We start from the raw sequence: 13,579 nt of genomic DNA, 5'->3' as shown, positions 1-13,579 counted from the left end.
CTCTATGTCATCAAGTCTGTATACATATATATATATATATATATATATATATATATATATATATATATAGTGGGAATTTGGGGTTAGCAGATGCAAACTACTATATATAGAATGGATAAACAATAAAGCAATATATAGCACAGGGAACTATATTCTATATCCTGTGATAAACCATAATGGAAAAGAATATAAAAAAGAATGTGTATATATATATATGTATAAATGAATCACTTTGCTGTACAGCAGAAATTAACACAACATTGTGAATCAATAAATACCTCAATAAAAAAAGATGTGGTATATATATACACAATACAGTATTACTCAGCCATAAAAAAGAATGAAATAATGCCATTTGAAGCAACATGGATGGACCTAGATATTATCAGACTAAGTGAAGTAAGTCAGACAGAGAAAGACAAATATCATATGACGTCACTTATAGGTGCAAGCTAAAAGTATAATACAAATGAACTTATTTACAAAACAGAAATAGACTCACAGACATAGGAAACAAACTTATGGTTAACAAAGGGTATAGCAGGGGGAGGGGAGAGATAAATTAGGAGTTTGGGATTAACATATACACACTATTATATATAAGCTAGATAAACAGCAAGGACCTACTGCATAGCACAGAGAACTATATTCATTATCTTGTAATAACCTACAATGAAAAAGAATCTGAAAAAGAATATATATATTATATGTGTATATACATATATGTGCATATATATGTATGTATGTATAACTGAATCACTTTGCTGTATGCCTGAAACATTGGCTTTCATTACTCTCAGCATCAAGTCCAAACTTCTTAACAAGGCTTGCAAGACCGTTTACTCAACTGTCCCCAAACTACTTCCCCAGCCTTTGGACTCTTTATTCCAGTGACAAGGCATTCTCCCCTCCTGAGACTCCAGGATTTCCCACATGGAACAATTTACCTGGAACCATTTGTCATTCACTCTAGGAAGTCCTTTCTTCGGACTGAAGTCCACGGTACTTGTTCCCACTGTATTCTGTCTCTGCCTGATCATACCATTAACCCCACATATTTTTTTTCGAGTTTATCCCCACTAAACTATGAGTGCCATGAAGTCAAGGGCCATGTCTATATGTTACTCCCCCTAAGCACAACCCTAGCACCTAGCTTTCATTTGTATTTCACAGATGAATAAGAAAAACAATATTTATTTCATAGGGATATTGTGAGCATTCAGTGAAATAATATAAAGACCAGCAGACACATAGAAAGCATTTAGCAAATATTTCAGTTCAGCAGATAGATGGGATGAAGTACCTATCGTAAAGGCCCAGAAGCCTTCTTTATCTTATTCATGCACAGTGCCCTACCAAGATATAAGCAACATCTATGATCCTGTGAGCGATGCATTAAGTGAGAAAAAGATCAGTACACTACGGCATAAATTTCACATAAGGAACAGAAAATAAATATTTTCCTACTACAGGTAATAAAATTGGAACAGAAACAAGATTTTTAATTCATTCTTCTAAAAGAAGAGGATGATATTAATTTTTTTTAACTTTCCTTGCTGACAAACTAATCTTCAGAAAAGATACTCTATTTAATTTTAACCAAAAAGTAAAAGTGCCAACTGTACCAACTTTGGAATAAGCAACCTATGATAATAAAGGAAGGTAGCATAGGGTATGTTTAGGGCACCCTAGTGTCCATTGCTACTGTGAAAACAGAACATTTCACCTATATTCAGTTCACCTAAAAATCAAATTGACTAAAATGTCTTCATAAAGTTCAACTTTAATAATTTGAAGCATGTAAAAATTATCATTGGTATGTTAAGGACCTAAAATAAATCACTATATATACTGCAGGTATTTTTTTTTAATGGAACTCCAAATGACCATCAAGGAATTGAGACATTTCAAGTGAAATTTTATACATGGATTGTTTCCCTCTCCTCCATAAGAATTTGTAATTTTCATTACAGTCTCAAACAGAGTCTGTGACCCAGAGAATGGTAAGACATTGGTCTGCTCAAAGGTCAAAGGTCACTTTCAACCCAATTTTCAATTTATAAAATACATCTGTAGCCCTTAGAAATGATAGACTTATTTTTTTACATTCTGAGTATGTTTTGCTAATTTATCTATTGGATACTTTGGTAAGATGACACTAATTTATAAATTAAAACTGAATTATGAAACTTAATATTTGAAAATAAATATTTATAGACAACTGAACAAAGACAAAACATTTATACAAGAGAGAGTAAAAAGTCTTGCCACAGACTGGATAACAAATCTTTCCTAGAAACACTCAAATGTGTTGTTTTATAAAAAATTCTGGTTAAATATAATCCTTGCCCAGAGAACAATTTACACACAGAAAAGCTTGTAAAGAGTTTGCATTAGATTAGACTCAAAAGCACCTGAGTACATAGATCTGTTTTATTCACATTTAGGTTGTCATAAATTATAAGGTTAGATTACATATATAGATATCTATAATGTAAGGGATGAAATGCAATTCTGATACAAAGTACCTATAACATGTATCATCTATAATTAGTTGGTCTAACTTTATGACTGAATTTAAAAACTACAAGATTTCATTGTAGTTAATTATAATTTATATCTTTGGAGAAGCAGGCTTCAAATTTGATATATACTTATTATAAATACAAAAGTAATTCAGAATGTTCTGAAATAAAATACTTGAAAACAGAACATATAACCAAAACCCTTAAGATACAAAAACATTAAAATACATTGCTGCCTTTTAGACTAAGAAACTATTAGAAAGCAAATGATCAGGCCATCTAGTTTTAGTCAAACACCTATAGGCTCAGCAGTAACTCGGTCTTCAAAAATCATCTGCACCACAGGCAAGAATAATTAAAGAAGCTTTAGTCTTGCATTCTGGACCTTGGTATCAAAACTCATAGAGCTGTTAGCATAATTTTATCTCCCTGCCATGTTTAAACAGAACAGTTTTTACATTATGTCTGGGACCTGCTAAAGAGAAAAACCCCAGGCCCAAAATGGCATCACTTGTGCTAAAGGCCATGATACCAACCTTAGATTTAATACCTAACCTGCACTTTTGACCTTTACCAGAAGTGTAATCTTAATCAGTTTGGAAATTTCTGGTCAGCACCAGTGAGGTAAGATGTCATGTGGGCCCTTCTCCAACCCCACCAGAGGAAGAAGAGGTAATCTGCAAGGTAAGCCCCTTGCTGATCTCCTGGCCCCAAATATCCCTTTCTTTCTTTTGTAATGACTTCCTGGATCCATCCTCCTTTCTATAAAATCCTTCCATTTTCTACCACTCCTCAGAGCTCCCTTCTACTTGTTAGATGGGATGCTGCCTGATTCATGGATCACCTATTAAAGCCAATTAGATCTTCAAATGTACTGGGTTGTATTTTGCTTTTTGACAGACTGAAAAATTATCTTGGATTCCAGTTTTAAGATTACTTGTACTCCCTTGCTCTTGACAATGACTTCTCAGGGATTGTAATCCTACCTTTGATTTCTGAGAGTATACTAATTCTCACAGATACGTACTGGCAAAAACCTGACTACCTGTCTGAATTTCTAGATATAACGTATTCTTAGAATGTTACTGGACATTTTGGGACTGAGAAGCAAGTCAACTATAGTCAGTTCACATGATTACTTTCTCTTTCCTATACAGAATCTATTTTGGACTGTGCTTCTCAGAGCTGAAATCCTATACTGTTTTCTAGTGCTTGTTGGTCTGAGTTCCAGCCACTTATTCAAAGCCCTACATAGTGCCTCTGGCTTATTTAAATCATCTCCCAGGTTCTGGAGGAATCCACCCTGAACACCAAATCCAACTCCAGACTGTAACTGAAGTCCAGTGATGATCTGTCAAGAATTTACCAAAAGGTATTTCTGGACAGATTAAAACACAAATAGCCACAGTTTAAAACTCTGTGATTTTATGAATTGGTAAGAAAGGTCTTTTTGAGAACAGGTTAACCATTAGATTGAATAAAAAGCAAAATAAAATTGCAAAACCTCTCTAAAGAATTTAAGGTACGTTTAACTAGGGAATAAAATAATAGAATGATTACATACTACAGTGTTGTTTTGTTTTGTTTTTTTGCGGTATGCGGGCCTCTCACTGTTGTGGCCCCTCCCGTTGCGGAGCACAGGCTCCGGACACGCAGGCTCAGCGGCCATGGCTCACCGGCCCCAGCCGCTCCGCGGCATGTGGGATCTTCCCGGACCGGGGCACGAACCCGTGTCCCCTGCATCGGCAGGTGGACTCTCAACCACTGCGCCACCAGGGAAACCCCTATTACAGTGTTTTAATGCCCCAAATGGATCTGCTTAAAACAAAACAAACTTAAAAAAAAAAAAGTTTAAATTGTGAACGGTAGCAGAATATGCTAACCAAAATACGCCTCTTTAGCATAAGGATTATTTTGAGCTGATTATTTTTGAGAAAAAGCAGACACAGGAGGAGTTCTTAAATCAGAGTAGAATTTATCCTTTTGTAAGGACAATTTATATTCAAAAGGGAAATCTCCATTTTTAAGGATATCTCTCTCTTTGTACCAGGAAGGATGACTATAAATCACAAGAAACTCTATATCAGTAAGGAAGGCAACAGACTTAAATCTGCATGACAACCTTATGGTACCTTTCCTGATAACCTCCCATAACTAGCCTCCCCTCTCCCAGCTCCTTTCTTTTGTCTTTAGTTGAAGATAGTATTTGAGGTGGTGGCTTGGACCCTTTGGGGGAGTTTTACTCAGTCTTCCTAGGTATCGCCCAGGTACACGTGAGTTATACATGTTACTAAGCTTCGGTTTGTTTTGCTCTCCTTAAGCAGTCTTCTATTACAGGGGTTCTCAGCCACGGAAGGTATTGAGAGAATGTTAAGGGAAGATTATTTTTCTTCCCCTGCAATTGCACACATTTTATTTCAGTTCTTTTCTCGTGCTCTCTGAAAGGGTCATCCAGGGAAATTACTGTCTGAGCGCTCAATGATTGTTTGCATTCTACTCTAAGATCCCATATATTCCAAAATGCATGTAATAATCAGAAAAAAAAAAAAATCTTTGACATTTAAGAGGTAAGCTAGGGCTTCCCTGGTGGCGCAGTGGTTAAGAATCTGCCTGCCAATGCAGGGGACATGGGCTCAAGCCCTGGTCCCGGAAGATCCCACATGCTGTGGAGCAACTAAGCCCATGAGCCACAACTACTGAGCCTGCGCTCTAGAGCCCGTGAGCCACAACTACTGAAGCCCGCGCGCCTAGAGCCCGTGCTCCGCAACAAGAGAAGCCACCGCAATGAGAAGCCGGCGCACCGCAGCGAAGGGTAGCCCCTGCTCACCGCAACGAGAGAAAGCCCGCGCCCAGCAATGAAGACCCAACACGGCAAAAAAAATATTTTTAATAAAATTAATTATTTTTTTTAAAAAAAGAGGAAAGCTAACCATATGGTCTAAGATACAACTTTTTCTGAGACTTAGAATACCAAGTCTTTGGAGTTGGATGACCAAGATGGCCTTAAAGTTCCTCAGGCTTGACTTTCTGACAGGTTTCTTCAAAACCATAGGCCCCTTGCCTCCCTTTTCTTAGAGCATTTACTTTAGAAAACTTTCAATTATAAATTCTTTCTCTGTGCCTTTGAGATGTAAATCTTCTCCTAGCCTCTCAGCAGATTTACAAGAGAGAAAAGTCTTTCTCAAGGGCCTGGAGGTCATCTCTTTGAAATGTGACCTTCAGAGGTGAAATCTTCCTGATCTCCAGTCTCTGTGGCCAGAAGACAGCTGGACTTTCATACACAGCAGTCAGCAAATGATGGCCTAATCACACTGACCAAGCTCCCCAACCCAGGACTTTTCCACTAGCTCACCCCAGAGGGTAAAAATCCTCCAGCCTTTTGCTTCAGAGGAGTTGAGTTCAATCTCTCTCCCCCAGGCAACAGCCTTTAGTAGTCTTCCTTGCCCATTTAACTCTGTCTGGTACAGTTTTTCTTTGACACAGAGTAGGGTATAAATACAAGGTCTGTGAGCTACTAACCCTATATCCCTAGAAGATTAAATAAAATAGCTAACCTGAGCCTTGGTTTGTTAATCTACCAATTGGAGCTAGTAAGAACTTCCTTGCAGGATTGTCGTGAGAAATACATCACATGCATAATATGTATAAATATATATAAGTAGTCTCTAGCCTGTAACTGATATTTAGTGATGGCTAATAAATGAGGGTGTTATTGTGTAGTTCTTGTCTCTCTTTTTTTTTTTTTTTTTGCGGTACGCGGGCCTCTCACTGTTGTGGCCTCTCCTGTTGTGGAGAACAGGCTCCGGACGCGCAGGCTCAGCGGCCATGGCTCACGGGTCCAGCCGCTCCGCGGCATGTGGGATCTTCCCGGACCGGGGCACGAACCCACGTCCCCTGCATCGGCAGGAGGACTCTCAACCACTGCGCCACCAGGGAAGCCCTCTTGTCTCTTTTTATTCCCAAGAAGCAAGAAGTCTAAAAATCAGTAGTGCCAAAAAAGCTAAAAGAGAAAAGCAGACGCTATTGGTTTTTTCAGAACCAGATCACTTTAAGTAAAAATTCATATGCCTAGTTCAGCTAAGAAAATCAAATTCTTTCACCACTGCAAAGAAAGGCTATTTAGAAGGTAAATCAGTTATGCTTCCTGCATTATAATGACTCAGAGAAGAGACTTAGCTTTGAACAAATCTTTAAATTGAGCACATCTACTGATAGATTGAGTGAACAAGATGTTCAAAAGTAAAGTGTCTGAACCTTGGAAAACATATCACAATATAAGACACCCTCCTTCCGTCCTCTCACTGTCCCTTACTTCCCAGCTCACTGTCTAGGACGGTGATTCCAATGAGTGTCTGACATCATAAACAAATTCAATCTATTGACACTACCAATTTTCATTCCCTGTTACCTCTATACCCTCATCTTCGTTTTGCTTCTTATCAGCTTACATTAAACGTTTCACCAAAATAACCAAACCCTTGTATAAACAGTCCGTTTGCTTGCCTCCCTCACCCAGGCCTACTCTATAGGCAAAATTACAACCTTGATGAATCCAACGATCCATCTACTGCAAAGAACAAAGAACGGTTGGTTGGGCGTAAACACAAATAGATGATAAATAGGTCCTTCTTTAAATTCATAGTCCATAATATCATCCAGGAGGTGAGTATTGTCCAGGAATTCCACATCTGTCCAGTCCATCCCCTCTCCCACTGTTTTAGAGAACTATTTCATATCTTCTTCTCTCACCTCAAACCTCTACCATCTGACGATTTCAACTGCTATAAAAATAATAATAATAATAAAAACCGGGCTTCCCTGGTGGCGCAGTGGTTGAGAGTTTGCCTGCCGATGCAGGGGACACGGGTTCATGCCCTGGTCCGGGAAGATCCCACATGCCGCGAAGCGACTGGGCCCGTGAGCCATGGCTGCTGAGCCTGCGTGTCCGTAGCCTGTGCTCCGCAACGGGAGAGGCCACAACAGTGAGAGGCCAGCATACCGCCAAAATAAATAAATAAATACATAATAATAATAACCAACATAGAAACGGTAAGAGAAGGACTTCCATAGCTCTCTCATATCACATTTGACCATATACTTGTCTCTGGATCTATATAGCTTGTCTTCCCAGTTTTCAAAATACATGAGCATTTTACTCATTTATTTATCAAAGGAAAATCTTCCAATTTTCCTTCTCCTGCATCATTCATTTTACTCTCTCTGGTAGGTCACTTCCTTTAGCATATAAGACTTGCTAAAAATTTTCCCACTTAGGAATAAAAAACATGACACAAATGAATCTGTCTGTGAAACAGAAACAGAATCAGGGACGTAGAGAATAGATTGGTGGTTGCCAAGGGGAAGGGGGTGGGAGAGGGAAGGATTGGGAGTTTGGGATTAGCAGATGCAAACTATTATGTATAGGATGGATAAACCACAAGGTCCTACTGTAGAGCACAGGGAACTGTATTCAATATCCTGTGATAAACCATAATGGAAAAGAATATGAAAAACAATCTATATATATGTATAACTGAATCACTTTGCTGTACAGCAGTAATGAACACAACATTGTAATTCAACTATACGTCGATAAAAAATAAATTAAAAAAAAAAAAGAAATGGAAAAAAATTTTCCCACTTAAACAAATGGGCCAATATTACCCATCAGTTGCTGCCTTATTTCTCTGCTCCCACTTACAGAAAGCACTTCTAAAGACTGTAATTGTCTCCACTTCCTCTTTGCTATTCAATTTTTAAACTTCTTTTCTAATACAAGAATTTAAAACTATGAATCCCTCTTTAGGCACTACTTGAGCTGCATCCTACAAATTTTGAAATGTTGCATTTTTCATCACAATTCAATTAAAATATTTCTAATTCTCCTTGTTATTTCATATTTTACCCATGGGTTAAAAATGTATAATCTAATTTTTTAATATGTGGGTATTTTCCTGCTATAGTTTTAGTATTGGTTTCTTATTAAATTCTATTATGATCAGAGAACATACTCTGCATGTTTTTTAATTCTTTTATCTTTTCTGTCATTGCTTTTATGGCCCAGCACATGGTCCATCTTTGTGAATGTTCCATATGCACTAGAAAAGAACGTGTATTCTGCAGTTGAGTGTAATGTTCCATATGTCAGTTGATCTAATTGATGAAAATGAGTTCAAGTTTTTAATAACCTGAATGATTTTCTTTCTATTTGTTCTATTGACTGAGAAATACTGAAATTTCTAACAATAATTGCACCTTTTTATGTTTCCTTTCTGTTCTGTTGTTTCATACTTCATAAATTTTGAGATTTTATTATAAGGTGCATACACACTTAGGAGAGTTATGTCTTCTTCATGAATTAATCCTTTAATAAATATAAAATATTTCTCTTTATCTCTGTTAAAAGTTCCTGCCTTTGAGGTCTTCTTTATCTATTTCATATGGCCATTCCAGCTTTTCTATGACTAGTGTGCACACAGTATATCTTTTTCCATCCTCTTACTTTTAACCTAATTGTACGTTTTCCTTTTGAGTGAAATTTCTGTGGATAGTACTTCATTTGGTCTTTCTTTTACTTATCCAGTATGAAGACCCCTACCATTCAATACTGAATTTAGTCAATTCATATAATTCACAGAGTCATTGATATGGTTTAAGTTTAAGTTTACTATCTTGTTGTTTTCTACTTGTCCTATTTGTTTTTTGTTCTTTTTCTGCCTTTTTTCAGATTAAGTAAATATTTTTAGTATACCATTTTGTCTTCTGTTTTATCTTAGATATCATGGTCATTCTGTTTTATAACATAAATCTCTATCAAACTCTTCATTCAAATAATATGTAAAGCGCAAGAATCTTATTACAGTATATTTCCACCGTCCCTTTCCAATCTTTGTCATATTATTGCCATTAATTTCACTTCTACATTTCTTACAAGTTCCACGACTATTATTTTTTTTGCCTTAAACAATAATTTATATTTTAAAAATTAAGGTCATTTATATTTACCTACATATTTACCATTTTTGCTCTCTTTATTTCTTCATATAAATCTAAGTTCTCAGAAGACATCATTTCTTTTTGTTGAAGAACTTTAACTTTCTAAAAAATGTAGTCTGCTGGCAATAAATGCTCATAGGTTTTGTTTGTATAAAAATGTTTTTATCATGGCTTCCTTTTTGTGAGATATTTTTACAAGAAATGAAATAGTATATTGACAATTTTTCAAAGCACTCTAAAACAGTTGTCCCATTGTCTTCTGATTAAAATTGTTTTTTCCTCTGTATGTAATGCATCTTATAGCTACATAAGTTTATCTTATTGATTTTCAGAAATTTGATTCTTACAAGTTCCAGTGCAGTCTTTTAAGTAATCATACTTCAGATTTGTTTTACGAATCCGTGGTTTTATAATTTTTGTCATAGTTGCAATAATTTCAGCCATTATTTCTTTATTTGTTTTCTGCCCAGAAGCGGAAACTTCCTCTCCATATATTCAACCACATCAGGGAACGTTGATTTCATCTTTTTCCAGAGGCAGACCTCCCTTCTTGCACTCCCTTCTTGCTTTTGTCCCAGAATCTGCTTTGACCGTAACCTTGGGAATTCCCATTCCCTCCCCTGAGTTGTATTCTGTCTTCACTCGCTCCCTAGTTTTGGTAAAACACATCTCCCAGCAGCCTCCTGAAAACTGTGCATTTTTGCAACTTTTTAATATCTGTAAATATCTTTCTATCTTCTTACTTGTGGAGCCCTACATCAAGGACACAGGACAAAAAGTCTGGAATTAGCCAAACCCCCATAGCAACTGTTGCCATGCGCTCTCCTAATCTAAACTGGACAGCCCCCCAACTCCATATTAGGTAAAATAATCACCATGTAGTAACCTTGTAGCATCCTGACCAATCACCTAATGCCATCCTGCCAGCAGGAATTTTCTTTATCTTGAGACTATAAAAGTTGGCCACTAGCCCACAAAGGAGGTCGGCTCTCCCTGGTCTATCAGGAAGTTGGCCCGCTGTATTTGCAGCGCCCCTCACTAACTCTGCTCTTTCTTCTCAATAAACTCTCTTTTCTAAAATACTTCCGGCCTGGAAATTCTTCTTCCAACCCATGCTCGGACAACAACATTACTGAAGTTTTGCCAGGATACAGAATTCCAAGTGGAAAAGTACTTTCCCTCAGAATTTTGAAAGCCTTGACCCACTGTCTTCTGGCTTCTGGTATTACTGCTAAGTCTGAAAACATTCTAATTCTCCATCCTTGGTTTTGAGTGTTTTCTTCTACTTTACCTTCTCTTCATTTTCATTCTTTTCTTCCTCTTGGTCCTTCTCGTATCTCAATTTCTCTGGCAAGCATAACATTTTTTAGTCATTAATCTCTAATAAGTGGCCCCTCTCGATCTGACAACTTCAGTCTGAGAAATTTGTTTTAATTTCTGGGGTTTTTTAAAATTTTTATTTTGTTTTATATTTTTGCTAATAATTTCCCCCATTTTCTAGACCTTGTTCCTTAAATTCTTACTATACGGATATTGTTTCTTCCTGACTACTCCTTTCATTTTCTCTTGTTTTGACTCCCCTTTTCCATTATTTGGTTTTATTGTTCTTATTACTCTTCATTCTTTCAATGTCCTTAGATTTATCTTCTAAATATTTTATTTAATTTTTCATTTGTTACCTATATTTAATTTCCAGAAGCTCTTTTTGGTTCACTGAATATTCTTGTTTTGTTTTGATTTGTCTTGTTCTATAGCCTACTATTCTTGTTTTATATATGTATACTCTTCTCATCTTCTCAATTACTAAATGACTAAAAATAGGATATTTATTACATATTTTGAAATTTATTTATTCTCCCAGAATTCTATGGTGGTATTTGTGTTTTCCCTTAATTCCTCTTTTCTATATGCTTTTTGTATGTCCGTTACTTGGTTCCTTCTTTTTCTTGTTAGGAAATTCCTTAAATGTCTAGTGATCACTGTTGTTTGAACATATGTAGGAGTGAAGTACTCAAAAGCTGTTTGGGACCTGAGTGAATGCAGGAAGCTTATTTTCACATCCTATGTACACACACACACACACACACACACGCGCTTGGCTAAGAATGCTTCCAGTCCTAATGTGTGTCTACCAACCAGTCTTGCTGCACCAACCAGCCCAATACCAAGGGAGCCCTTCTGGGTGTTCCTGGAGGGTCCCCACCCCACCATCTGGATCACGCAGTAGCCTGAGCTGTCTCCACCATAAGTAGGCAGAGGAAACAGTCTCCTGCATCTCCTGTCCCCCAACTGCTTCAGTAACTCACACTGACCTTCTCTGAAACTGCACAGAATCAGAGGATTTCGCTTCCAATGCTTCATTCCCGGGGGGGCATCAGTGGGTCAGGAGTCTCTGCCACAGGCTAATTTCCCACTCTTTCTTCCTGGGCAGCCAGAAAGTGTTTATTTTGGCCAAATTCGCCAAACAGTAAACCTATTTTCCAAGGATGGGGAGAGGGACCAGCCATAGATGTGTGGAGGGGTTCAGGGAATCTAACTGCTTCTCCTCCAGACTTTTAATCACTGTTCATATATTTAGTACCACGTAAAACCCTACTTGCAGAGGCATCTGGTGCCTCTATTTCCTGCAACTTTTGAGGCTCCATTGCAGAAAAGAGCCTGTTTCTGATTTGTTTCCTCTCTCAACTTAAATGTTACCTTCCTTCTGTCTGTTAAGTCAGTTACCACCCAGCCATCTGCTTTCTAGCTTCCAAACTTGTATTAATGTCTCCTCATCTACCATCTCCTTTGTCTTGATGAGTGAAGTCTTTTTATGCATTTCTTACAAATTTTCTAGAGCATCAGGAGGAAATGGAATGCATCTCTTTAATGGAAAGCTTCCAAATTCACCTTGTAAAGGGTACTCTAAAAGACATTAGGTAATTATTTCCTAATGTTTACTCCCCTTGTTATATAGATACTGGAAGACTGGAAGTCTTCTGAAACTAAGCTGCCACTGGAGAGGCCCAAGATTCACAATTACATAAGTTAAATAATTACAGAAACATAAGGTAGAGGATGTTCAATTCCAGTTCACTTATTCAATAAATATGTTTGGAGCAACTAATGTGTGGAAACAATTAAGAAACCATTGCAATAGTGCGTAAGTGGACCGAGGAGAATCTGGTCTGAATTAAGACAGTAACTGTGGAGAAGGAGGGGAGCAAGTGAATTTTAAAATATATATATTTTAAAAAGAAATATTTTACAAATTTTGCAATCATTTGTTTGGTCTATGGCCTTACATTAGTTTGCTAGGGCTGCAATAACAAAATACCACAAACTGGGTGGCTTAACAAAAATTTATTGTCTCATCGTCCTGGAGGCCAGAGTCCAAAATCAAGGTGTTGGTAAGGTTGGCTCCTCCTGAGGGCTGTGAGGGGAGTATGTGTCCCAGGCCTCTCTCCTGGCTTAGAGAAGACTGTCTTAATGTGCATGTGGCATTCTCCCTGTTATCTGTCGGTCACCACATTTCCCTTTTTTACAAGGACACGGCTCATATGGGACTAAGACCCACTCTAATAAACTCATTATAAGTTGATTATCTCTATTAAGACCTTATCGCCAAGTAAGTTCACATTATGAGGTACTGGAGGTTTGGAACACACGAGTTTTTGAGGGACATAATTCAACACATAATAGTCCTCTTCAAATGAAGGATGAGTAAGTTGGTTTAAAAATGAGTAAAAAATTTCAGTTAAATTAGAGTGAGAACAACACAAAGCCTGTCACATTCAGGACTTGCAATTCTAAAGTAATGTACCAGAGCACGCCTATTAGATGCTCCAGAAAAGTGCAAATCATGTCCCTAAAAGACCCAGACATATTTTGCCTTTTCCCCAATCACTACAGAAGCCAACAAGGTTCTCATCTGTCTGTGTACCACAGGTATGACTACCGATGAACTTACTGGCTTAGAAACACAGGAGTTAACAGTACATCCTCAACATAGAATAATAAAGCACTTTTTAAAAGTAATAAAATTAAAATGTATTTAAAAAATAGAAGTTATAATTTGG

The 13,579-nt window shown here is 37.3% G+C and overlaps 1 protein-coding gene across 1 annotated transcript in view; it reads right to left on the bottom strand.

The window, feature by feature from the left end:
- KCNT2 (potassium sodium-activated channel subfamily T member 2) overlaps positions 1 to 13,579 on the bottom strand; it is a 281,133-nt gene that overhangs the window by 149,106 nt on the left and 118,448 nt on the right. The gene's annotated exons all lie outside the window — the stretch shown is intronic.

The sequence above is a fragment of the Aethalodelphis obliquidens genome, unplaced genomic scaffold, assembly GCF_003676395.1.
Source record: "Aethalodelphis obliquidens isolate GAN/ISIS:26980383/991018 unplaced genomic scaffold, ASM367639v1 scaffold24, whole genome shotgun sequence".
NCBI classification, from domain to species: Eukaryota; Metazoa; Chordata; class Mammalia; order Artiodactyla; family Delphinidae; genus Aethalodelphis; species Aethalodelphis obliquidens.
Note: the sequence above shows the minus strand (reverse complement) of the source record. Positions and strands in the feature narration are given on the sequence as shown.